Source organism: Silene latifolia, chromosome X, assembly GCF_048544455.1.
Source record: "Silene latifolia isolate original U9 population chromosome X, ASM4854445v1, whole genome shotgun sequence".
In the NCBI taxonomy this organism is placed as follows: domain Eukaryota; kingdom Viridiplantae; phylum Streptophyta; class Magnoliopsida; order Caryophyllales; family Caryophyllaceae; genus Silene; species Silene latifolia.
In genome coordinates, this window is record NC_133537.1 from 322,053,643 (window position 1) to 322,079,920 (window position 26,278).

The following is a 26,278-nucleotide window of genomic DNA, read 5'->3' on the forward strand; positions in this document are numbered from 1 at the left end:
ATGAGTGGTCCTGGTAAGGCACTTGGAGTATGGGGGTGTTACAGATATGTTCCTCCCGATCATCGGGGATCGCATCACTGATCGCTTGGAGGCGGGTGTTCATCCCGTCCACCTTCATCTCGAGTTCACAAACTGATACGTATACGTGATACGTATACGATGAGTTAAATTACAATTAAAATTCAATAAACCTATGGAATATGTTTAGTTATATTTAATTCTAAATTAATTAAATCTATACAATAAATTTAGTTATAATTAGTTTTAGATTCGTTTAACTTAAATAATGAATCTAGTCGTATTTAGTTATATATTTAATTTATGTTTCTCTTATATATAGAAGTTGTAATTCATTTGAAAGGACAGATTTTGATGAAATATAAAAGTTGTTTTCTCTCAAAAAACGTGGGTTTCGTTTATTTGTGAGTTTTCAGATTGTTGCGTACAATCTAAACTAGTGATTTATTAGGACGCGTCTCCTAATTATTACTCGATTGGAACCAATAGGTCTTGGTTAGCCAATCTCGTTCATCAAGTTATAGGTCTAACTTGGTGTCTGCTTATCCGTTATTCTTTTATTATCATATTATGTCTACTTAGCCTCCGTTTCGCATCATATGGTATCGAGCCTCGGCTCTTGATGTCCTCACTTCAAGACGATCCAATGGGGGGAGTTTTCAATCCAGATTTGCCTCCTATTTTTGACATTTATGATGACGACGTTTCATTCAATTTGGAACGTCCCGTTTTGCACAAAGAGAGTGCACCATTGAAGATCACCAAAGAAGCAAAAGAACGTGATGTTCTTTGTTTGACGATCGAAGTGGACCATGCAACTCAAACGTACGGTTTTCCAATCCCATGTCACGTGGAAACTGGTTACCCAGAATTAGTTTGGCTGTTTAAGAAAATTGGGCCCGATGGAATAAGAGTGCAAGGGTGCGGTGATGAATCCCGAGAATCAATTAGAGCATTGCTCACATTTGGGCAAGAAATTGTATTTCGAACGCACCATGGTGTGTTGAAACGCAATTATGGGTACATCAAATTGGTATTCGATCCCGGTATTGACAAGAGAATGATGGTCGATTCTGACAATGACCCATCTCGACATTGACAAAGACAAGAATCGGGTCGATTCTTTTTGAAGGAAGGGCAGATGATACGTATACGTGATACGTATACGATGAGTTAAATTACAATTAAAATTCAATAAACCTATGGAATATGTTTAGTTATATTTAATTCTAAATTAATTAAATCTATACAATAAATTTAGTTATAATTAGTTTTAGATTCGTTTAACTTAAATAATGAATCTAGTCGTATTTAGTTATATATTTAATTTATGTTTCTCTTATATATAGAAGTTGTAATTCATTTGAAAGGACAGATTTTGATGAAATATAAAAGTTGTTTTCTCTCAAAAAACGTGGGTTTCGTTTATTTGTGAGTTTTCAGATTGTTGCGTACAATCTAAACTAGTGATTTATTAGGACGCGTCTCCTAATTATTACTCGATTGGAACCAATAGGTCTTGGTTAGCCAATCTCGTTCATCAAGTTATAGGTCTAACTTGGTGTCTGCTTATCCGTTATTCTTTTATTATCATATTATGTCTACTTCCGCCTCCGTTTCGCATCACAAACCGTCTTCTGCAACTCCTCGAGGCTCGCGGCCATCCGCATAACGACGTCCTCGAGCTTGGGAAGCTTGACGTCGATTGATTCCTATAAGGCATCCACTCGATCCTCAATTGTTTCGCCCATTTTCTCGATCTCGATAAACAAATGCGGCATGCAGAAACCCGTCCGAAGACCGGGCTCTGATACCAAATGTCACGGTCCGGTACTTTTGCCGGATCGTGGCGTGCACCCTTACCCGGCTCAAGGCAAGATGCAAGTAACAAGGATCTTCGTACTAGTGAAGGATCGCTCACTAGCACGATACTCGTGTCTCGGCAACACTCGACAGGATTGCAATGAGAGCGTCAGGCACTAGTGTTTGTCAAGCACTAGGCATTCGTAATCGGTCTCGGGTGTGTGAGTCGGGATCCTAGTGTCGATCCCACAAACACGGCTTGTTAGAAATGTGAAGGCAAAGAGTCGTTCACAACAAAGCAACAACAAGCAACACGAAGGCACAAGGTAGGAAGAAGATTTTCATTCACTAGTACTCCCTAAAGATGGAAATTTGATAGTTATATCCTGGTAGCAGGAAACATTGAAAGTGTAGAATAGGGATATACCTATTTATGGAAAGAAAAGTTATGCTAACTATACTAAACTAGGAAAGTATTTACTAAAAATATACAAAGGAAATGAAATTACATAAGAATGAATAAATCTAAGGGTTCGAAGAGTACGGATCATCACACCGGCCAAAGGGCGGGCCACAGTGGGGGTTTGAGAAAAGCTGGCCGACACATCACGACCTGAAAGCACGATCAGACCGGGCCAAAATTGTGGCTAGGCACGACGAACCGGGATCCGGGCCGACATGGCATGGCCCATTGGCTTCTCTAGTTATAGCTAGATGAATTGAAGTTCTTATGTAATTAAGTGGATCGATCACCAGAAAATGAGTTTTAGGCTTGTCGCAACAGTCTAGATCTTAAACCTTTTTACCTCGTATTTGATATGTACTCTCCCTCAAAGGTTAAACACTTTTCACGATATTTAACTAAATATTACGGAGTACCATTATCTATTCTCCTATTCTAAACATTCCCATTATCTACTGAGAAAATGACTTAGTTACAGACTCATAGGTGACCGAACCTGGGTTTGGGCCGAACATAAGTGGGTTCATGTTAAATTTTTTGGCATCAGACAAGTGTGTTAGGGGTTTAGAGAAATATTAGGTGTCAAACCTTTATAAGTCTTTTTTTGGTACAATAAAAGGGCAACCCCCAAAAATATTACGGAGGAATTAACTAGAAACTATTCGAGGAATCGCAACTCCAAGAATGTCTTCACGAAGTATCGTACGTAATTCTGGTGGAGGAGCCTCCAAAATAGACACGTCAATAGAAGAATGAACTCCGAGGTTTGCTGACCCATCACTAGCTCGGTTAGCCTCCCTATAAACATGATCAATCTTGGCCGTCCAGTTTCCTTTACTTCTGAGGTTTTTGCAATAATTCATGGGCGGAAATTGTTGCTAAGTAATTTATCTTCCCGAATAAACTTCACGTAAGTCTCATTGTCCATGTCAATGATCCCCCTTTCTTTGACGGTTCTTGTTTCCGTCTTGATCGTCCGCCCGGCTGGGTTGGTGTTGTATGTCGTCGCTCTGAGGTCGTTTCGTTCTGTCGTCCCCTGTCCTGTCATTAAAAGCATTGCATGCAACCCAGGGTGTTTCCCCTCTCCCTCGCCCCTTTCCCCACCCCTGGTAAGTTCTCGGGTTTTTGCGTTTGTCGATCTGGTCATTGAGTTTAACTCTTTTGGTGTCGTTTGGTGTCGCTGTTTTGTGGTGGTGGTGGTGGTGTTGTGACGATCTGGTGTTTCTGTAACACCCTCATACTCCAAGTGCCTTACCAGGACCACTTAAGGCATGAAAGTATTACCATCTCGGTTGCCCGAGGCAATGATAATCAAATGACAATAACGAAATAGAGTTTAAATAGTAATAAAGTTTAAAGTGATTACAAACCAAAACCAAACTGATAAAAAGTGCAATACATGTTCTAAAAATTCAAGTGTCTCAAACTACTAAAGTATGACAGCGGAAGACTCTAATCAGCTCGTGGTGACACATCCCAGCTAGCCCAAATGCCTCTAATCAAACCTGCTCAACAATTGCTCACCATCCTCGAATGGATCACCACAGTTTTACAAAACATTTAAACGGGGTCAGTACTAATCACACAAACAATCACGATAAGATACTTAACAAACAGTTCAATCATCACATCAACCCCAAACTCCATAATCAATCTCCACATCACTGACTACACACTAAAGTGTGCAGTCCTGCCAGAGTACCCATCGCAACAGGTACTCCACACCGCCAGTGGGGGACCGCAGCCGTTCCCACCTAAGCCCTGCTCATCTCCATCGAGTGATAAACCCAAGTTCATTAATGTGCACATCCCTTCTGTGGTGGGTTCAACAGAAGGCGAATCAAGGGCGTGAAGCCACTCCCGCAAGTGATCACTCCACTCAGCCAGGGACGCACCTCCAAAGATCACAGACAGTTATATACAATTAACAAACAACAACGATCGACAATGAGATTATCCAACAACCGTCACAATACTGATATTATATTTTACCAACAATCATAATCAAATACCAACACATCATGTGACTAATACTGAGTAGGGAGAACCCTACCTGGAATGCAAACACAAAGCAGACGGTCTTAGCAGTTGTCTCAAAATCTCTCCTCTACGAATCCTCCTCTTATCACATAATCATACAATCACTACTAACATAACTAATCATACAAACCCCCAATTCCCAAAATTAGGGTTTAAACAAAGTCAACCAAACGCTGTAAAATTGGTACGTAGGACTTACCCTTAACGCAAGGATCACAAAGACATAACGAACAACGAAATCCGACCTCTCAAGCTCCGGGATTTGCCAATAATGCGAATGACGCGAAAAACGTAGTTTGCAATCTCTTTTGAGTGTATTAGGTTTATAAAAGTGCTTAGAGAAGTTGACGGAAAGTTATATATACTAATTTGCATTGTTAACAAAAGCCGACAAAACATTACCCGTAAACCGAGCTACTCGATCGAGTAAGTCTCGTATTCGATCGAGTGCCACCTACTCGATCGAGTACTAAGGCTACTCGATCGAGTACCCTACAGGCAGACTCCTGTTTCGTAACTCAAAACATACTTACTCGACAGAGTAAGTCCCACTCGATAGAGTACATACCCAGAAACTCATAAAACCGTAGTATTACAGTCTTCCCTCCTTAAAAAGAACTTCGTCCCCGAAGTTCAAACCACACAAAATAAAAACACACTAACGTACTCCCGACACAACAACCAAAACAAAAACTCCACATAAAACTCCAACACAAAACCTCAACCCGACTCAAACAATTAGCAACTGTAACAAAATCAACACAAAAAGGTGTAAAAACTCTTCGCGACCATCTCCTACCCCCCTAAAAGAAACAAGGTTACGTCCCCGTAACCATACATACCTGATCAAAAAGAGACGAGTAACGCTCTCTCATACCCTCTTCCGCCTCCCATGTAGCCTCCTCTACCTCATGATTAGCCCAAAGGACCTTAAGCAACACTGTCTTACCGTGTCTGGTTTTCCTAACCTTCCGGTCAAGAATATGTTTAGGCACCTCAAGATAAGACAAGGACTCATCTAGCTCTATGTTCTCTACCTCTAACACATGTGACAGATCACTCACATACTTCCGCAGCTGAGACACATGAAACACATTGTGTACCATATCCAAAGCAGACGGTAAGGCTAACCGATAAGCAACCTCTCCAACACGGTCTAAGATCTCATATGGTCCTATGAACTTCTGACTCAACTTGCCTTTATTACCAAATCTCATGACCCCACGTATAGGAGATACTTTCAGAAGAACCTTGTCCCCAACCTGAAACTCTATATCCCGTCGATGTAGATCTGCATAACTCTTTTGTCGATCCTGAGCCGCTCTCATCCTCTCTCTGATCAGCTTAATCTGCTCTACCATCTCATGTATCATCTCTGGTTCTAAAACCACTGCCTCAGCACCGTCGTCCCAACAAATCGGACTCCTACATCTCCTCCCATACAAAGCCTCAAATGGCGCCATGCCAATACTGGTGTCATAACTGTTGTTGTAAGAAAACTCAATCAAATCTAACCTTTGTTCCCAGCTACCACCAAAATCCATCACACAAGCTCGTAACATATCCTCAAGAGTATTGATTGTCCTCTCTGTCTGACCATCTGTTGCAGGATGAAATGTTGTACTCATCTTCAATGTCATTCCCAAAGACTCCTGCAACTCTTTCCAAAACCTTGAGATAAACCTCGAATCTATGTCAGATACTATGTCTTTAAGCACCCCATGTAATCTCATCACATTCTTTCGATAAGCCAAAGCTAATTGTGCCTTAGTCCATGTATATTTCATTGGCACAAAATGAGCTGACTTGAATTGGTCAGCCGATCCACTATAACCCATATCATATTGTTTCCATGCTGACTCTTCGGTAAACCCACGATAAAATCCATAGAAATGGATTCCCACTTCCACTCAGGTACCTCTAGAGACTGAATCTTACCTTGTGGTCGTCGCTGCTCCCCTTTTACTCTCTAACATGTCAAACAACAACACACAAACTCAGTTGTTTCCTTCTTCATTCCAGGCCACCAGAACGTCTTCTTCAAATCCTTGTATAGCTTGTCACCCCCTGGGTGTACTGAATATGGTGTGCAATGAGCCTCTGTCATGATCATCTTTTTCAGCTCTTCATCATTAGGAACACACCACCTCCCATCAAATCTCAGACTACCATCTGTATGAATAGAGAATCTAGAAACTGTCCCTTTTTCTACTCCAGCTCTCCACTCCACCATCTTGGGATCTAATACCTGTTTACTGCGAATATCATCATAAAGATCAGGCTGAACTGTCAAATCTCCCATGACATCCCCTTTCTGGATCATATGAATCCCGAACTTCCCAACCTCATCTCGCAATCTCATCAAGGATATGGCTGTGCACAAAGAATGCACACTCTTCCTACTCAAAGCATCTGCAACCACATTGGCTTTCCCTTCATGATAGATAATATCCATGTCATAATCGCCAATCAACTTCATCCACCTCCTCAGTCTCATGTTCAACTCCTTTTGAGTGAAGATGTACTTGAGACTCTTGTGATCAGAAAATACCTTAAAGGTCGCCCCATATAGGTAATGTCTCCAAATCTTGAGAGCAAACACAACTGCACCCAACTCCATATCATGTGTCAGATAATTCTCCTCATAAGGCTTCAATTGCCTAGAAGCATATGCAATCACTTTTCCATTCTGCATCAACACACAACCCAACCCATTCTTTGAAGCATCTGTATATACCTCAAAGTTTTCACTCCCTTCAGGCAATGCTAAGATAGGAGTTGTGGTCAAACGCTCCTTTAATGTTTGGAACACCATCTCACAACTCTCATCCCAACGAAACCTGTTCTCTTTCCTCATCAGAGCTGTCATAGGTCTAGCAATCTTGCAGAAATCTTTCATGAACCGTCGATAATACCCCGCTAAACCCCAGAAACTCCTGATCTCAGCTACATTCTTCGGTGCTTCCCACTTGGTAACTGCCTCAATCTTAGCAAGATCCACAGCTACCCCATCTTTAGAAATCACATGCCCCATAAAATCAACTTTCTCCAACCAGAACTCACACTTAGACAACTTTGCATACGACTCATGCTTCCTCAAGGTCTGTAACACAATCCTCAAATGCTCCTCATGTTCCTCCTTAGTCTTAGAAAAGACTAAGATATCATCTATGAAAACCAACACAAACTTGTCCAAAAACTGACTGAAGATTCTGTTCATCAAATCCATAAACACAATTGGTGCATTAGATAACCCAAACGGCATCACTACATACTCATAATGGCCATACCTCGACGTGAAAGTTGTCTTTGGTACGTCCTCCTCTCTAATCTTCACCTGATGGTACCCCGACCTCAAATCAATCTTAGAAAAGACTGCAGCACCACTCAACTGATCAAACAGGTCATCTATCCTTGGCAAAGGATACTTGTTCTTCACTGTCACTCTGTTCAGCTCCCTGTAATCTATAGACAACCTCAAGCTTTCATCTTTCTTTTTCACAGACAGAACTGGTGCTCCCCATGTTGATACACTAGGTCTAATGTATCCCCTCTCAATCAGATCATCTAACTGCTTCCTTAGCTCCTCCAACTCCTTAGGACCCATACGGTACGGTGCCTTAGAGATTGGCCCCGTCCCCGGTTTCAGCTCAACACTGAAATCTATCTCTTTCTTTGGTGGCAACCCCGGAATCTCCTCTGGAAAGACATCTGAAAACTCTCCCACAACTGGTATCTGCTCAACTGTCGGACTCTCCACTCTGTGATCCGTCACATGGCACAAGATCAACGGGCACCCCTTCCTCAGATAAGACTTTAAGGTCACAGCTGCAATCAACTTAACTTTGGGTTTGATCACAAACCCACGATAAGACACACTAATCCCCTTAGGACCTTTTAGAAAGACTCTCTTCTGATGACAATCTATCTTAACTTTGTACTTTCCCAACCAATCCATCCCAACTATCATCTCAAAACCGTCTAAAGGAAACTCTAGCAAGTCTACAGGTAGATCAACTTGCCCAACTATCATAGATACATCTCTAAACAACCTCTCACATGATACAGACTCACCCGAAGGTATAAAAACTTCCTCTCTTATAGACTCATACTCTCTCAAGCCCAACCTTTTAACATGACTCGAAGATACAAAAGACTGTGACGCTCCCGAATCAAACAAAACAAAGGTATAAACACCATTAACAAGAAAGAAACTGGTAATAACGTGAGCATCATCCTCAGCTGCTTTCTTCTCCATCATAAACAGCTTGACACTGGTCTTCTGTCCACCTCCATGGATAGTACTAGCTGAAGTAGCCGGTTTAGCACCCGACCCCTGGTTGTTGTTGGTGTTCGTAGCTGACCTCTGATAAGAATTACCGTCGTTGCGGTTACCCCTATCGTTGTTCTGACCTCCCTTGTTGTTCCACGACGCAGCTGGTCTGTTACTGGCATAACTCTATGCAGGACCCTGTGAAAAACCTCCCAGTGACGGTCTCTGAAAACCCCCACTCATCGCACTGGTGCACTCATATCTCTTGTGGCCCGTACCACCACAGTTAAAGCAGGTCATCCCCAACTACCACCACTACTACCACGGCCTCTTCCGAATGAAGCCCCAACACTAAACCCCGAGCCAGATGAATATGCTCTCACCTGAGTGTGGTTACCCTTCTTATAGTTAGGTTGGCTACCACCGTCAATCTCAGCTTTTCTTTTCTCAGCACTTCTCTCCCGGGCCATCTCTACCAACCTCTCAGCTCTCCCAGCTCTCTCATAAGCTTCCTTAACATCTGTAAGGACGCCGACCGGTAGCTTCTCCATTATCTTGGGGGTCAACCCCTTCTCAAACCTTAAAGCCAAGTTCTCCTCACTCAGCCCCATGTCCTCAACGTACCTAGACTTCTCGTTAAACTTACGATAGTACTCAGCCACCGTCATATCTGGTGCCATGTTAAACCCATCGAACTCCTCCCTCGGCTTACTCCTCACATGTTCTGGTACAAACTCACGTTTCATGGCTTTTCTGAACTCGTTCCATGGTATAGCGTAGACCCTGGTTTATGTACATCTCTCTAGCATTTCCTTTCACCTTGTCCCACCACTCACATGCCGCCTCCCTCAAGTAGAACGCAGCTTGTTCCACTTTCAACTCATCCGGGCAACGTACCAACTCCAGAACATTCTCCATCTCCCTATGCCAATTATCCAGAAGAATTGGCTCCCCGGTTCCCTTATACTCTTTTGGGTTGAACCTCGCTATGTGTATATTGATCTTGGAGGGATCAACCTCCTTATCTTTCCCCACTCTCTTCAACGCTTCCATAAGAGCATCTTGGTGCTCCAACATCTTTACTATATCCTCTGTCTTCATGTTCTCAGCTCTAACATACAGGGCGTTTTTCTTTGGCGGCATCTTGAAACTATATAAGGAAAGGTAGATATAAACACACATATTATAACCCCAAAACACGTATATGACTTGTACAGCACTCACTCGATCGAGCAGCTAAACCCACTCGATCGAGTTGAGGCCACTCGATCGAGTGCCCAACCCACTCGATTGAGTGCCCCGACCTCATAACCTGATCAGACTTCTGCCCAAAAACATACTCGATCGAGCTGACAAGCCACTCGATCGAGTGGACCCTACTCGATCGAGTGCCCCCACGTACTCGATCGAGTACCCAAAAACACGATTCTGCCCAGAATAACATCAAACTACCTACTCGATCGAGTCACACCCACTCGATCGAGTACCTTACCTACTCGATCGAGTGCCCCCCACTCGATCGAGTCATGCAGACTCGTATACACTACTCGCATGTTCATCTACTTTCCCAAGGCAACATATAATTTTTATATTTTCGATAAAATAAGCATAACTACGCATGCATATATACACAACTTCGTATATAATCAACAAACGACGTATTTTATATTATCAAAATGCCACATTATAAACATCCAACATGCTTTTCATCCAATTCGATATACAATTCACATCTTTCTCAACTTTTATTCCATACCTCCAACAATTCTCACCACATGTTACTATGTACACATATAAACCAAAAGACAACACATACGACCCTGACAAATACCCCATGTGACCGGTTCAAAATTGTAGGGCGAGTTCGCGACTTTAGGACGTCTTCCAAGCCTTTGCATTAGCTCCTACAATCTCTACCCCAAGTTCATTTTAATTTGACTCCCTACGTTCATTAGATTCATTTGTTCAGGTTTCAGGATCGTCGCTCTGAGACCACTTTGTAACACCCCCATACTCAAAGTGCCTTATCAGGACCACTTAAGGCATGGAAGTGTTACCATCTCGGTTGCCCGAGGCAATGATAATCAAATGACAATAACGAAATAGAGTTTAAATAGTAATAAAGTTTAAAGTGATTACAAACCAAAACCAAACTGATAAAAAGTGCAATACATGTTCTAAAAATCCAAAAGTCTCAAACTACTAAAGTATGACAGCGGAAGACTCTAATCAGCTCGTGGTGACACATCCCAGAGCTGGAAAATGCCTCTAATCAAACCTGCTCAACAATTGCTCACCATCCCCGAATGGATCACCACAGTCTTACAATGTGGGAAATAATCTGTATACTTCCCTTATTATTAAGGATTATAATGATTTATAATGATGAATGTTAGTCATAAAATAAATTACATAAACGAAAAGGTAGAGAATTAAGAAATAGCCTCCTGTCCTAGCAAAATCGGCCTAAGAACAATATCGCAATGATATTCACCTATCAGTTGCACCCAAGATGATATGAGATATGCCCTTTGCTTCTTGCTAGAATCGATCCCCAATTTTCTGTAAAAATTTAGGGTTTTTCATTTTGTGTTATGATGAGAGGCAAGATTAGGTTAAAAGAGAATTAGGGTCGAAAATTAATCTCTACACTCCTCTTATTGTACCGAAAATAAGAGTAAATGAGGGAGATATTATTTTCCCTAAATTCGGCCCATCTAACCGAAATTAAGAGAAATTATTTTCTCTTTTTTTCGGTTTTTCTACTTACCAAAAATAAGGAGATTAAATCTTCTTATTTTGGTAGTATACAAAATGTATAAAATGTATTAAATATAAATTGTCATTTATATTATTCCGTATTAACAAGTCTACACCCAACAACTTGAGGTTGATTTATTAATACGGGTCAATACTAATTTATTATGACAATATCGTATAATTATCATTCGCTGATTAAATATAACCGATTACATTTAATTACGAATTAACATATTAATTCGTCCAAGCTAACATTATATACATTAATTAAATATAACATATTATATTCAATTTTACGAATTGACAGTTAATTCGTCTTAGCTAATATTATTTAATCGGCATTAAATAATCGTCTCATCAACACGTTGACTAACTGTTTAGTCATATAAGGCATCAATGTGATTATATTTTCATACAATAATATCTCTCAAACACATCCTTTAGGTGTGACTTTTAGGGACCAGTTGATCACCACCATCAGTATGATAATAACGTCAAACTTTCTAGCAAGCCAACCGTTATTAGGTAATCGTTAATCAACTGATAAAATACGAAGTATACCCTTGTGAACCTATAAGATATTTATAAATGTTATCACACTAATTTGTGGAGGACACAAGCTCCAACAAACTCCCACTTGTCCTCACGAGTGTATGTGCGATAACCGATTCTCATATCCTAAAATTTTCCCACTCAATGGAAAACAATTTGCAAAATCTGTATTCACAAAGGTCGTATTTTACAAGTGATCTATATCAAGAGTGGTTTCCCCGACTAGAGAGTAACTTAACTGATAAACGAATCATCATTCGAGCATGGCCATGCATTTCGATTCTAACTCCTCGAGTGGCCCCGAGAAATAACTATACCGATAAAGGTTGGATATTTTCCTCAACTCGAATCCTGCAGATGTAAGCACAGTATGAAATGACCCAGAAAAAAACTACTTAGCCTCCGATTACGGCGAGACCATGAGAAAGAAACCAAAGTCACCCAAAAGCGCCTTAATCTCAAGAGAGTCGATAGTCAAAAGAATCGACTCTAGGAACACAATGGATGTCCTATCCACGACCTGGCACCAAATGTTTTTAAAAATTTAGGACTCCATTACGTTGTCACAAAAATTTGTCCTACGAGGTATCATTATAATCTCGCATCTGTGATCGATCAGTCAACCATTTGACTTATGGCTCGTTGAACCCACCATCAATCGACTGCACAATATAATAGCCAGAGTTATCACCTCATTAAGGCGATTACGGACCAAACAAAATATAATGTAATTCAGTTCACTTTGTGGTGTTCAATGTTGTCAGTACAATCCACATGAAAAACAAAATATTATAAAAACGATGAAGTTATAAATAGTATATGAAAAAGATAATGTATCAAATCCATAATCAACTACTACAACTCAGGAACACGTTTAATTTCCATGGAAATAACGTGCCCTTCATGCTTATCAAAATTCAACGGTTTAGTGAGAGGGTCCGCGATGTTATCATCCGAAGCTATCTTGTCAATCACTATCTCTTCTTGCTCCACGTAATCACGGATCAGATGAGCTTTCCGATGTACATGTCTAGATTTGTTGCTAGACTTTGGCTCCTTAGCCTGGAAGATGGCACCTCTATTGTCACAATAGATGGTGATCGGGTCATTCGAACTAGGAACTATCGTAAGTCCTTGTAAGAATTGACGCATCCATATCGCTTCCTTTGCTGCCCCCGAAGCGGCATAGTACTCGGATTCAGTAGTAAAATCTGCTACAACACTCTATTTGGAACTCTTCCAGCTGACCGCAGCACCATTAAGAGTGAAGACGAACCCGGACTGAGATTTTGAATCATCTCGATCCGTTTGGAAGCTAGCATCTGCGTAACCGATTGCGCATAGCTTAGTATCGCCTCCATAAGTCAATACTCTATCCTTAGTCCTCCGTAGGTACTTGAGGATATTTTTAACACTATCCAAAGTGTGTTTCCCGGATTCTTTTGGTACCGACTCGTCATACTCAATGCATATGCCACGTATGGACGTGTGCATATCATGGCATACATGATTTATCCTATTGCAGATGCATAAGGAACACGACTAATGCGCTCAATCCCTTCAGGCGTTGTGGGTGACTGAGACTTGCTCAACTGCATCCCAGACGTCATTGGAAGGTTCCCCTTCTTGGAGTTGGTCATGCTGAACCTCTCAAGAATCATATCCAAATATGTAATACCCCGTATTTTATATCGCTAATTGAGTCGAGTTAATTGTTTAGTCGTGTTGATATCGTAAGACCGAGTTACTCGTAAACTTGTTGAGACGGGTTTAACTGAACGATAGCTTACCCATTTACCAATCACGTTACCCATGACCCATTTACCATCTAACTTGATCTTTAACCTAAATTTTAACCTAGTTTTACCCTAACCATACACGCCCCTCATCTCACACGCCTCCCTTCTTCATCAACACCAATCTCAGCCTTTCACGCATAGAGAGAGAGTGGCCGTGGGTGTTGACGGCACAGCAGGGAAGAGCTAGAGGCTTTTGTCGACAACCGTGGGTGGCCCTGGTGGCGGTAGTGGCGGCAGGAAAAGGTAAGAGCAACCCGTCTCCTCTGTTTTCGCTTTGATGTCGGGTTTTTGGGTGTTGTTTCGTGTCTTAGGGAGGGGATGCTGGTAGTTGTTGGCAGGGTAAGGGAGTAGTGTGGTGAGGGTCGAGTGTGGTGGTGGTTGTTGAGGTAGTTTTAGGCGGTGGTGGTGGCTGTGAAAGGCGGCAGCGACAGGGGTAGCAACGGGGTTTAAGCAGGGGTTTCAGACGGGTTTAGAATGGCTAGGTTTGGGGTGGCGCCACCGTGGACTTGGGGGAGGTCGAAACGGTGGTGCCACTGCGTCTGGGTGCGTGGGTTGGCGACGAGCATGACGGTGGTGGTTTGGCAGGGGACAGGTGAGAGTTGCGGTGGTTGCAGGCGGAGAAAATGGGGCGTTTGGGAGGCTTGGCGGTGAACCGGGCCAAAGGGCAAGATCGGGTTCGACTCGCCGGTGGCGATCGACCAGGCTGGTGGTGGTTGTTGGTGGTGGGGTCGAAGTGGGGAGCACGGCTGGTGGTTGTCACGGTGGTTCAGCGCGCGTGAGGGTTCGGCGAGTGAGATGTCACGGGTTGTGGTTCGGGTTTTTCGAGTTGTTTTATGTTTAATTCGGGTTTTCTTAATTCGTTTAATATTTTATTTATCATATTAGTTATTAAATGCAATTCCCGAGTCTTTTAAAATATTTAGAGACGGATTTTGAGTCGGGTTTGTTAAAAGAGAAAAGTTACTATATCGGGAAAGTTTCCATTTTAAGAAATTCTATTTTTAGTAACTTCTATTTTGGGAACGGGAATAGTTAAGTGATTGTTTATCATTTAATTATCTTTCGGAAGGAGCATTGTTGTGGAATATTTTTGGACACCCGATTATTTGACCGAGATCGAGGTAGGGAAATACACTTGACTTCTTATCGTGTTATTGAATTGTGTTGACTTGTTTGTGTTTCATATGACCAAATTGTGAACGTGACTTGATTCGTGGTTGTTGGTTACGCTATGATATGGTTGACTGAACTGTTCCTGTTGAGTGTGTTATCACAACATTGGTAGCTGGCATGATTTCATTCATTGATATACATATTGTAATGCATTGTTTACTGTTGAGCATTCATATGCATTGGAGATGGAGGATGTTGAGGTGATATGGTGTGGTGATGAGGATGTTGTGATAAGGCCCAAGGCGGGTTCTCGCAGACTTGCCCTGGTGTCCTCCTACCGGAAATGGGCAGATCGGCTACGGTCGATATATATAGTCTACCGGGGATCGGTATGGCTGGGTTGTCCGGGTTATGAGTTATGAGATATGAGCTATGATATATGAGTTGAGATGGAGTTGGAGGTGACGGAGGAGCATGCATATCATATTTTTGTTGTTTCATTGTTTTCCCTACTCAACCTCGTGGTTGACCCTGTGTATTCGTCAACACCTGTGATGAACCTTTTAATGGGGAGCAGGCTTGACAGGTTTAAGAGATAGAACGGGAGCTTGATGGGCGTGAGACACTGGATCGGAAGACTTAGTAGCTAGATCATCATTTAGAAGACTTTCACTCTTATTTTTGTTAGTTCCTTGTATTTTGACGTTAAAGAGGTTTTGTAATAATTAAGTTAAAAATAATTATATAAATTGCCTTGGAGTTTAATTTGTTATTCACTACCTCGGGAAACCGAGATGGTAACAGTCCGGTTTATTAGGGAATGTCTTGCTAAAGGCTCCTACATAAACCGGGGTGTTGCAAAGTGGTATCAGAGCGAACGATCTTGAGGCCTAAACTAATGAGCCCAATGAACGTAGGATATGTCTAAATAAAATGAACCCCTGGGAATAAACTGTTAGGAGCTCACAGTGCGGTTAAGAAGGCGCCCTTAATACGTGCTCTTTTGCCCTCACAGTTTTGAACCAGGTAACCCGAGAGAAATTGAGTGAATGGGGTAGTTAGAAGGAAAACCTTGGATATAAACGAGTGGATGTACACCTTGAGACCCATATATTCTAACCATTATGCAAGACAACGTTACGGTAAGTATTTGGTATGAATGATGACGTGATCATATGATGTTGTGGAGATGAGAAATAAGTTTTCGTGTTCAGGCTGATAATCAATGAAGTGTTGGATGTGAATGATGTTCTGATAGTACTATTATGTCTAGTGATATGCGGTTATGTGATCCCAAAGCCATGCTAGTATAGTCTTGTGATAGAAATAAGAAACACTATTGAATTGCATGTTTTTAGTCATAGTGTGGACAGCGGGCCGCCCACGGGGGCGCTTGGGACGAAGGGGCTCGAAAACAAGCGTTTGCATTTTGTAAGGAGTCGCCACCAATTTTTATGGGAAATTGGAACCGTTCGAATACCTCGTGTCATGTCAGGACACAAAGTAGTGACATGAACACTAAGCAATCGTTACCCTTAGCATTCTATGTCTAGAATGACTCTCGTGGATGCCAATGAACACGGGTGCTCACGGAGATCTGGAGTAAGGGGTGAGGGTACGTATTAGGAAGCTCTTTTGATCGAACACCTAATCCCGCCCGCCTCGATAGCGGCCTCTAATAATGATTAGGGAGTTTATTCATACTCGATATATCGTCGGCTATATGCATGCAATGCAACATCCATAGATTAATCCTAACATGTGAGAATTAACTAAGTCGGTGAACACGTAATTAGCATACAATTGATGTCGAAGTTGGATTTAATGTTCAATTACATGTGGAAACATACAAACAATGAAAGAAATACAATAACTATGAATTACAATAATGAAAATTACAATAATTACATTGGATAGGCGATTTATGTCGAAAATACCTTTAAAACGGATAATTTGAGAAAAAGGAATAAAAGAAATAATTAATCGAACAGATATTAGCGTGATCATACGAATATTAGTTGATTAATACGTAAACTAATTAGGTCAAGGCAGAAAGGAAGTTCAGGGACAGAACTCATCTCGAACAGCGCAAAGTGATCGCGCCCTTTGGAAGAGGCGCAGCAGTTGCTGCGTCTGTTCCAAGGGTGAGTTCTGGCTGTGAAGCCGGAACTGCAAACCGTTAATGTCAATTGTTAATTTAATGATTGATTACGACAATAATTACTCGGATGAAAGTGATTAGCATGTTATTTACATATGAATGATGGTCATGAAAGCAATAAACAATGAAACATGAATGAGACGGAAATTAGACGGATTAATTATGTGAAGGGTCGATGTTAATGAACGATTAATTAGTGACATCGGTGAATGAAACTAAACATGACGAATTATCAATGAATATGGATGCAAATATATCAACGATGAATTCCAGAAACTCAATATGAACGAAATTGAACTTCTAAAACCCAGATTTGAATATTAATGACGAAAAATCCGTAAATATTGATTATCTAGGATTTAAGTCGGAACAATGATGAATTAAGCATATTAATGATGAATGAACAATTATATACATGTGAATTGATATGTTATTATGATGAACGAATTAATGAACAAAAAGAAACAAATAAAACAAACACAAACACGAATTACAGAGGACGGAGAAGAAGAAAAGAAGCAGGAACTGCGGCAGCCTCACGAAGAGGCGCGGCAGGTGCTGCGCTCCTTCGAAGAGGCGCAGCAGTTGCTGCGTCTTTTCTCTTCGTCTGTCTACTGGAAATCCGTAAAAAGGTTTTAAAGACGGTTTTTAGAAATCGGTTTTAATGGTGTGTTCGACATAAATCTTACAATTGTTATACGATAAACAAAATACAATAAATAAAGAGAATTATACACCCTCAGACTTACATGTTGACGAAACGAGAAGAACTAAGAAGATCGATTAGTGATGCTCGACGCGAATGCAAGGAAAGAGTGCCCTCGTAAGAGGAAAACGATTGAACAAATTGATTAATTAGATTGATTAAGTGTAGTGGTCAAATTGGTCGGTCATGCAACGGAGAGGCTGGTACCCGGAAAGATCCGAGCTTACGTGGTCGAAGGTTCAAGCACGTAGGCGCCAATTAGTAAGAACAAAGTCTAGAATGCAAAGGGAGAAGAGAAGGGCGGACACTCGCGTGAGAAATATGAGGAACGAAAGCTCCTATTTATACTAATCACACGGAGGAATAGGGTTTCGGAGACTCTTTGGAAGTGAATCTCGGAAAGATATAAAAAAGATACGTAAATCATGCAAAGAAGGGCCTGGGAAGAGGCGCAGCAGCCACTGCGTCTCTTGGAAGAGGCGCGAGACCGCCGTTGCGTCTATTCCCTGGGAGGTTTCTCTCTGTTTAAGAAAGATTTCCGTGTTTTAGTTATGGTAGGACGGATTTAATTCGATTATCTTTTGAATATTACGGGATATTATTTGCCAAAAGATAAAATTTGAGAAATATGGAATAGAAATATCCGGAACATTCCAGAACATTCTGACTCGGGATTTTACAGCTATCAGAAAATGGAGACGGTTTTTGACCCGGACTCCGAATGTACTCTAATTACTGTCAAAACGACCGTATCAGGACGTAGATGACAACTAAGAGGCTGACATTAATTTTTGAGCAATCACTTGACGATAATCTTACAAACTGTCACTAATCGTTCCGCGAACCAAACATGCGGCCCAATCATCACCGGGTGGTTTGCGAGGGGTGCAGAAACGAGGTGTCTACACATAGCAATCGTAATTTAGATGTAAGGAGTAGATCGAGATGCGAAAGGATTCTATGGGGTAGATGTTACGAAATACACAGTGTGAGATTTAAGTTAGGATGAGTTAGTATCGATAGTATGGTTGTAAGAGTTTGGAACAAAGAAAATGAACGACTTAGTGCTGAAACCCGTTTTGTTTGATTTTACTCTTTAATTGACCTTACTGCCATTTCTTTTCTGTTTATTGCCTATGGATGAAAATTTTATGAGAGATAGCCTCGTGAGTTAGTGTTCATCTGGCGTTGGTTTCATGCTTATAGGATATACGAATTAGGAGTAATAAATATTTTAGTGGGCTGTGGTCAGGAAGTTCCTGTGCAGTAATGTTTTGACCAACGATTTTGTAAAAATCCTCATTTAATTTGTATTAATAATTTTTGCATAATTCCAACTCCATCGATCAGAAGATTCGCATATGCTTTCAAATTGATAAGCCACGAAAATTCTTGATGTCTCTATATTAAATGGTAAGTTTTGCAAACTGACCCAAGTTTTGGACCAATTGCTGTCACATACTTGTTTGGACCAACTGAGTTGTAAAATTCTTTAAAAATGGAATTCTTGTGCTTTAGACCTAATTCTTTTTCCCCTGTATTTTTTTAACTCTCCGTATTATATAAAAGTAATATGAATCAAGTTTTAATCGAACGGTTATTTGTTCGTGGTCTTTGGAAGTACAACGTGAATCATGACTTGTAAAATGTGCGTTCTATGTCGAGTTTTCATACAATTGTTTGGTTATTTCATGAGCCTTATTAATGTGACCTTACAATGTTTATATGATGATAGTAGCACGCATGTTCAGTAGTTATGTATCTTAACAAGTGATAGAATTAAAGTTAGTTGATAACATTGTTGGCATGATAGTATGAGTGAAATTGAATAGCTTAATTTGAATCTTAATCGAGGGTGAAGTATTTTATACGAGTCCAGTTGTTTGAATATTTTATATATGTTTGGCATGTTGTAATATCTCTGGGGTGTTCATCATATTTGTTTGGTGGTCGGATATACATAAATATAAAACTATATTATCATACCTTGGTAAAATTGGTGGCGTTAAATGTTAACTTGATTGTTCTAATACACTCGCATGAATACTTACAATAATTATGTTTAAATGTTTACACATGGATGGTAGTAATGAGTATGTCTAAATGTTCACACATGTAGAATGTCATCTGAGTTCTAACGTCTTCATGTGAGTTGTGTGCCTATAGTTACACTTATTACCTTCATCGCATTAAATTATTTCAGTTGAACCTAAACCTCTGCTATGATAATAAAATAGTGTTGTTGTTCCTTATTGGATATGTTCATAGTTGTATTATCATGAAATGCTAAGGTGATTGTTTTGACGGAATTTTTTTTTTCTTATGTCAGCTATGTTGACCAATTATAATGAGATAACCCTTTGATGATTCACATGTCATGCGTACGTTTAATGATAGTCGTTATAGTTACGTTTAATCGAACCGCGAGTTGCCTATTTGTTCAAACCGTGCAAATAAGAGAGGTTGTTCAAGTTGCTAATCTGTTGTCTTAGACAATGTTTTACAAGTTACATGATGGTATATGTACATGTTTAAGTTGTGTATACGATATCTTTTGTCTTGCTGAAAATGAGTTATACCAAGTTGCTGGACACAATTGAACGATATGGTTGCTAAAATGTTAAACACGTGTGTGATATGGGAGTAATGTTGTTGTTGTCATGGACCACACGTTGTTACTTTTGTTGGGAAATATGTTTTCAGAATTTATATCATACAAACTGACTAACTCATGTTGCGTGTCTGATGAGTCAAATGGTTTTGATTATGTGTTATGTTTTTTATAGTTTCAAAGTGTTAAGTAGTGCATATGCATCGCATGTTCTAATACTCCTGGTGATTGTTTAGTAGTAGGGCGGAATGAATGCGCATATGGTTCAATTATTCGGAATTAGTAATAGTTTTGTCTTGGGAAAGGAAGTTGATGGGGTCAATGTTAGATTGTATGCTGATATACGTGTATCCTTGTTGTTGATCTTTCTAAGATTGTTGTCCTCTGGTAGATAGATAATACGAACTGTGATAATCTTGAGTTGACCAAAACCCTGGTATTTCAGTAGCTACTCTGAAAACTTGATATATAGCTTTCGCACACTTAAACCTCGTGAATGTATCCTCTATCTTAAGACCCTTCTACGGTAGCATCCTTGTGTCTTAATTTGCTTAACTTTCCACTTTGTAGGATGGATCCCAACAATGTACACCCGCGAGACTGTTACATGTCACTTGATGCTGACTTCAATGAGCATTGTGAGAAACTTTGTCTTTGCCATGGACAAGTATGGCCATAATGGACATCCTGAGTACTTAACTAATACTCAGTTAAGAGCGTATACCCTTATCGATACTATCCCTGACTCTGGCATACTAAAGGACAACAAACACTTCTATATGAGAGAGTTGTCCACCCATTGCATGAGGTTATGTCGTGACCCCAATTACTGCGGCGGGGCCAGATACCCGCCCGAGCATACCTTTGACTTTATATCAGGCGACCTGAGATACGAATGTTATGCTAATGTACCTGATGCCGAAAGTACGACCGAACCACCCAAACCAGACTTTGGGGAAGAGGTGGACCAGGAAGGGAATGACATAGAAGTCACCAGAATCAGAACAAGCGCGCCCTAGGACTGTTAGATTAGGGTTAGTAACACCATGATCGGTCTGTTATGAAACCGTGTAAACCCTTAGCTCCTTTCTTGTTGTTCTTTTAGTTTGATGTTGTGTTTTAAGTTAAGCATGAGCTAAGTAATAAGTGTTACTTGTTGTCAATCAATTAATTTCATAAATAAAACCTTGTTTTCGACTTTAATGTTAATGCGCAATCTCTTATCATGTGTTCTTTCTGTTACATGTGGTTGACAAAGTGATTTTGCCGCATATGTATACGAAAGTTGAAAAGAGGTTACGAGGACGTAACCATGTTTCTAGTTGGGTAGGATTGTAAAATCTTAAGGTTTACGTTGCACTTGTTTGTAGATTGTAGTTTTGATCAAGTTGATGTTTCGTTGTGGGGTACCTATGCAAATGAGTTCTATATGTTTTGTTCCTACTTCTGTTAGTTGGTTGATGTATAAAAGGAGAGTGTGGTTAAACTACTGGTAATGAGTTATGAGTTATGGGGCCTATGAGCCGAGTTATGTTTACGGGAGTCATGCTCACGGCCTAATGTGACCATGGTTATTGAGTTACTTGAGTTTGAGATCGAAATTTAGATGGAAGATGACGGTGTTCTCAGGTGATTATTTAGTTGTTACACATTTGTGTTCTCAGGTGGTATTTGGTTGTAGTTAGTTGGGTTAAGGGAGGATGAGTTAAACTTCGGGGTGAAGTTTATTTTTAGGGGGGTAGAATGTAACATTTCGTGTCTATTATGTTTAATTGATGTGTCAAAAGTGTGTGTTAACTGTGTTAGAAATTAAATGCGTGACGTCCGTATGTACGATATACTATACCTCTTCTGACGTTGAGTATGGGAGCGAACTTCGGGACGAAGTTCATTTTAAGGGGGGGAGACTGTAATACCCCGTATTTTATATCGCTAATTGAGTCGAGTTAATTGTTTAGTCGTGTTGATATCGTAAGACCGAGTTACTCGTAAACTTGTTGAGACGGGTTTAACTGAACGATAGCTTACCCATTTACCAATCACGTTACCCATGACCCATTTACCATCTAACTTGATCTTTAACCTAAATTTTAACCTAGTTTTACCCTAACCATACACGCCCCTCATCTCACACGCCTCCCTTCTTCATCAACACCAATCTCAGCCTTTCACGCATAGAGAGAGAGAGAGAGAGTGTGTGGCCGTGGGTGTTGACGGCACAGCAGGGAAGAGCTAGAGGCTTTTGTCGACAACCGTGGGTGGCCCTGGTGGCGGTAGTGGCGGCAGGAAAAGGTAAGAGCAACCCGTCTCCTCTGTTTTCGCTTTGATGTCGGGTTTTTGGGTGTTGTTTCGTGTCTTAGGGAGGGGATGCTGGTAGTTGTTGGCAGGGTAAGGGAGTAGTGTGGTGAGGGTCGAGTGTGGTGGTGGTTGTTGAGGTGGTTTTAGGCGGTGGTGGTGGTCTGTGAAGGCGGCGGCAATGGGGGGTAGCAACGGGGTTTAAGCAGGGGTTTCAGACGGGTTTAGAATGGCTAGGTTTGGGGTGGCGCCACCGTGGACTTGGGGGAGGTCGAAACGGTGGTGCCACTGCGTCTGGGTGCGTGGGTTGGCGGCGAGCATGACGGTGGTGGTTTGGCAGGGGACAGGTGAGAGTTGCGGTGGTTGCAGGCGGAGAAAATGGGGCGTTTGGGAGGCTTGGCGGTGAACCAGGCCAAAGGGCAGCACTGGTTCGACTCGCCGGTGGCAGTCGACCAGGCTGGTGGTGGTTGTTGGTGGTGGGGTCGAAGTGGGGAGCACGGCTGGTGGTTGTCACGGTGGTTCAGGCGGCGCGTGAGGGTTCGGGCGAGTGAGATGTCACGGGTTGTGGTTCGGGTTTTTCGAGTTGTTTTATGTTTAATTCGGGTTTTCTTAATTCGTTTAATATTTTATTTATCATATTAGTTATTAAATGCAATTCCCGAGTCTTTTAAAATATTTAGAGACGGATTTTGAGTCGGGTTTGTTAAAAGAGAAAAGTTACTATATCGGGAAAGTTTCCATTTTAAGAAATTCTATTTTTAGTAACTTCTATTTTGGGAACGGGAATAGTTAAGTGATTGTTTATCATTTAATTATCTTTCAGAGGGAGCATTGTTGTGGAATATTCTTTGGACACCCGATTATTTGACTCAAAGATCGAGGTAGGGAAATACACTTGACTTCTTATCGTGTTATTGAATTGTGTTGACTTGTTTGTGTTTCATATGACCAAATTGTGAACGTGACTTGATTCGTGGTTGTTGGTTACGCTATGATATGGTTGACTGAACTGTTCCTGTTGAGTGTGTTATCACAACATTGGTAGCTGGCATGATTTCATTCATTGATATACATATTGTAATGCATTGTTTACTGTTGAGCATTCATATGCATTGGAGATGGAGGATGTTGAGGTGATATGGTGTGGTGATGAGGATGTTGTGATAAGGCCCAGGCGGGTTCTGCAGGACTTGCCCTGGTGTCCTCGGCTGCGAGCTGGCAGATCGGCTACGGTCGATATAGGTAGCGGGTTCATTACTCTCTAGGAGTAAAACGTCATTTTCCTCGACCATACCAATGTATCTTTCCGGAGGATTAGAGACTCTACCCGACCTCCTAGGTTCCTCAGAAATATTAACCGTATCATCAGATGGAGGAACAACTTCCTCCATATGTTCCTCGGTTGTTGGTTCTGGAATCTCCGACAGCTCGAAGGTTCTATTACTTGTCTTGTTCTCGAGAAATTCTTTCTCTAAGAACGTCGCACTAGCCGCAACAACAACTCGATGTTCGGTAGGCGAATAGAAGTAATGACCAAACGTTCCTTTTGGATAACCTAAAAAAGTATGTCTTGACCGATCGCGGGCCGAGCTTATCCTCGTGTCTCCACTTGACATAAGCCTCGCAGCCCCAAACCCGAATAAAGGACAAGTTAGGGACCGTTCCCTTCCACATTTCATATGGAGTCTTGTCGACAGCTTTAGTCGGACTTCGGTTAAGTATAAGAGCAGCTGACAAAAGAACAAACCCCCATAATGAATCAGGCACTACCGTGTGACTCATCATGGATCGAACCATATCAAGTAAGGTTCGATTTCTCCGTTCGGACACACCATTTAATTGAGGTGTTCCAGGTGGAGTTAACTGCAAAACAATTCCACAGTCTTTAAGGTGTTGATCAAACTCATTTGAAAGATATTCGCCACCCCGATCTGAACGGAGTGCTTTAACCTTTCTACCCAGTTGGTTCTCAACCCTGTTCTGGTATTCCTTGAATTTCTCAAAGGATTCACTTTTATGCTTCATTAAGTAGACATATCCGTATCTACTCAAATCGTCCGTGAAAGTGATAAAATATCTATAGCCATCTCTAGCGGTAATTAACATAGGTCCACAAACATCGGTATGTATGAGTCCTAATAGGTCACTAGCGCGCATTCCAACACCTTTGAAGGAAATTCGAGTCATTTTGCCAATGAGACATGATTCACACGTGTCATATGTAGAAAAATCGAATGCGGGAATAGTCCCATTATCGGCGAGTTTCTTCACGCGTTTCTCATTGATGTGTCCCATTCGACAATGCCATATATAGGTTTGATCTTTGTCACCAACCTTTAATTTCTTATTATTCACGTGTAATACTTCCGTGGTTTGATCTAAGATGTATATTCCATTCATGGAAACTGCTTTGCCATAAATCATTTCATTGAAAGAGAAAATACAGCTATTATCCTTTATTAAAAATGAAAAACCGTCCTTATCAAGTACGGAAACTGAAATAATGTTCTTAGACAAACTGGGTACATAGTAACAGTTATTTAAAAATAACTCAAAACCACTAGGGAGTTGGATTACATATGTTCCCTTCGAGACAGCAACAACTCTAGCTCCATTCCCGACTCGCAGGTCCACATCACCCTTTCCGAGAGGTGTGATGTTTCTTAGGCCCCGCAAATGATTACTGAGATGAGAACCACAACCAAGTATCAAGTACCCAAGTTCGAAACTTGCATGGTTAATCTCAATCATATGAATATAAGATGACATACCAACAGGAACGACGCGGCCTGCTTTTATGTCCTCACGGTACACGGGACAGTTCCTCCTCCAATGTCCAGTCTTGTGACAATGGTGGCACTCAATGTCACCGCCCTTGCTCTTTGCCTTGCCCTGTGAGCCACTAGTCTCACCAGACCCACTCTTACCGTTTCCTGGCTTCTTGAATTTTGGCTTACCTACAGTTAGGTCGCCTGGAGCTTTGCCCTTACCTTTACCCTTGTTGGAAATCATGAGAACATCCTGCTTCATGCTCCCACTCAATTTCATATCCTTCTCGGTCTGTACGAGAATTGAGTGTAGCTCATGAGGACTTTTCTTTAAGTCATTCATGTAGTAGTTCGCCCTGAAAAGGGCAAAACCATCGTGAAGAGAATGAAGCATACGGTCAATGACTATGCTCTCACTGATTTTACAATCAAGTGCCTCCAATTTCTCGACATTCTCAATCATGTTGAGAATATGTGGGCTAACCGGTTGGCTCTTTTGGAGTTTCGCATCAAAGAAGCGACAGGTATGCTCATAAGTAACGATTCTCGGTGCTTTTGAGAACTCATTAGTGAGCGTGGTGAAAATCTTGTTTGCACCCTGGGCAATGAAGCGTCTCTGCAAATTGGTTTCCATTGCAAAGATGAGTACGTTCTTTATCGCACCCGCTTCCATGACGAAATCACTATAAGCAAGTGACTCGTTAACTCCTGCATTGGGGCCTGGGTTTACCGGTATTGGCTCAGTTAAGTACTTGAGCTTACCGTCAGCAATGGTAGCATTCCGTAGTGCTGCCTCCCAGCCCACAAAGTTGGACCCGTCATTCTTCAGTCGCGTGTACTGATTCATGTTGTCCATAAAAACTTTCAGCCCGGACTCGCGTCCAAGTGTGGCACTTGGCATTGGGATTTCGTTATT

General features: G+C 41.3%; 1 protein-coding gene across 1 annotated transcript in view; it reads left to right on the forward strand.

Annotated features, from left to right (window-relative positions):
- The first annotated feature begins 3,220 nt into the window (after positions 1–3,220).
- The window catches only part of LOC141618008 (protein ROOT PRIMORDIUM DEFECTIVE 1), a 32,691-nt gene continuing 9,633 nt past the window's right edge, over positions 3,221–26,278 (forward strand). The window contains exon 1 of the mRNA XM_074435135.1: positions 3,221–3,502. The gene's annotated coding sequence lies outside the window, so the exon portion shown is untranslated. The remainder of the gene's footprint in view (positions 3,503–26,278) is intronic.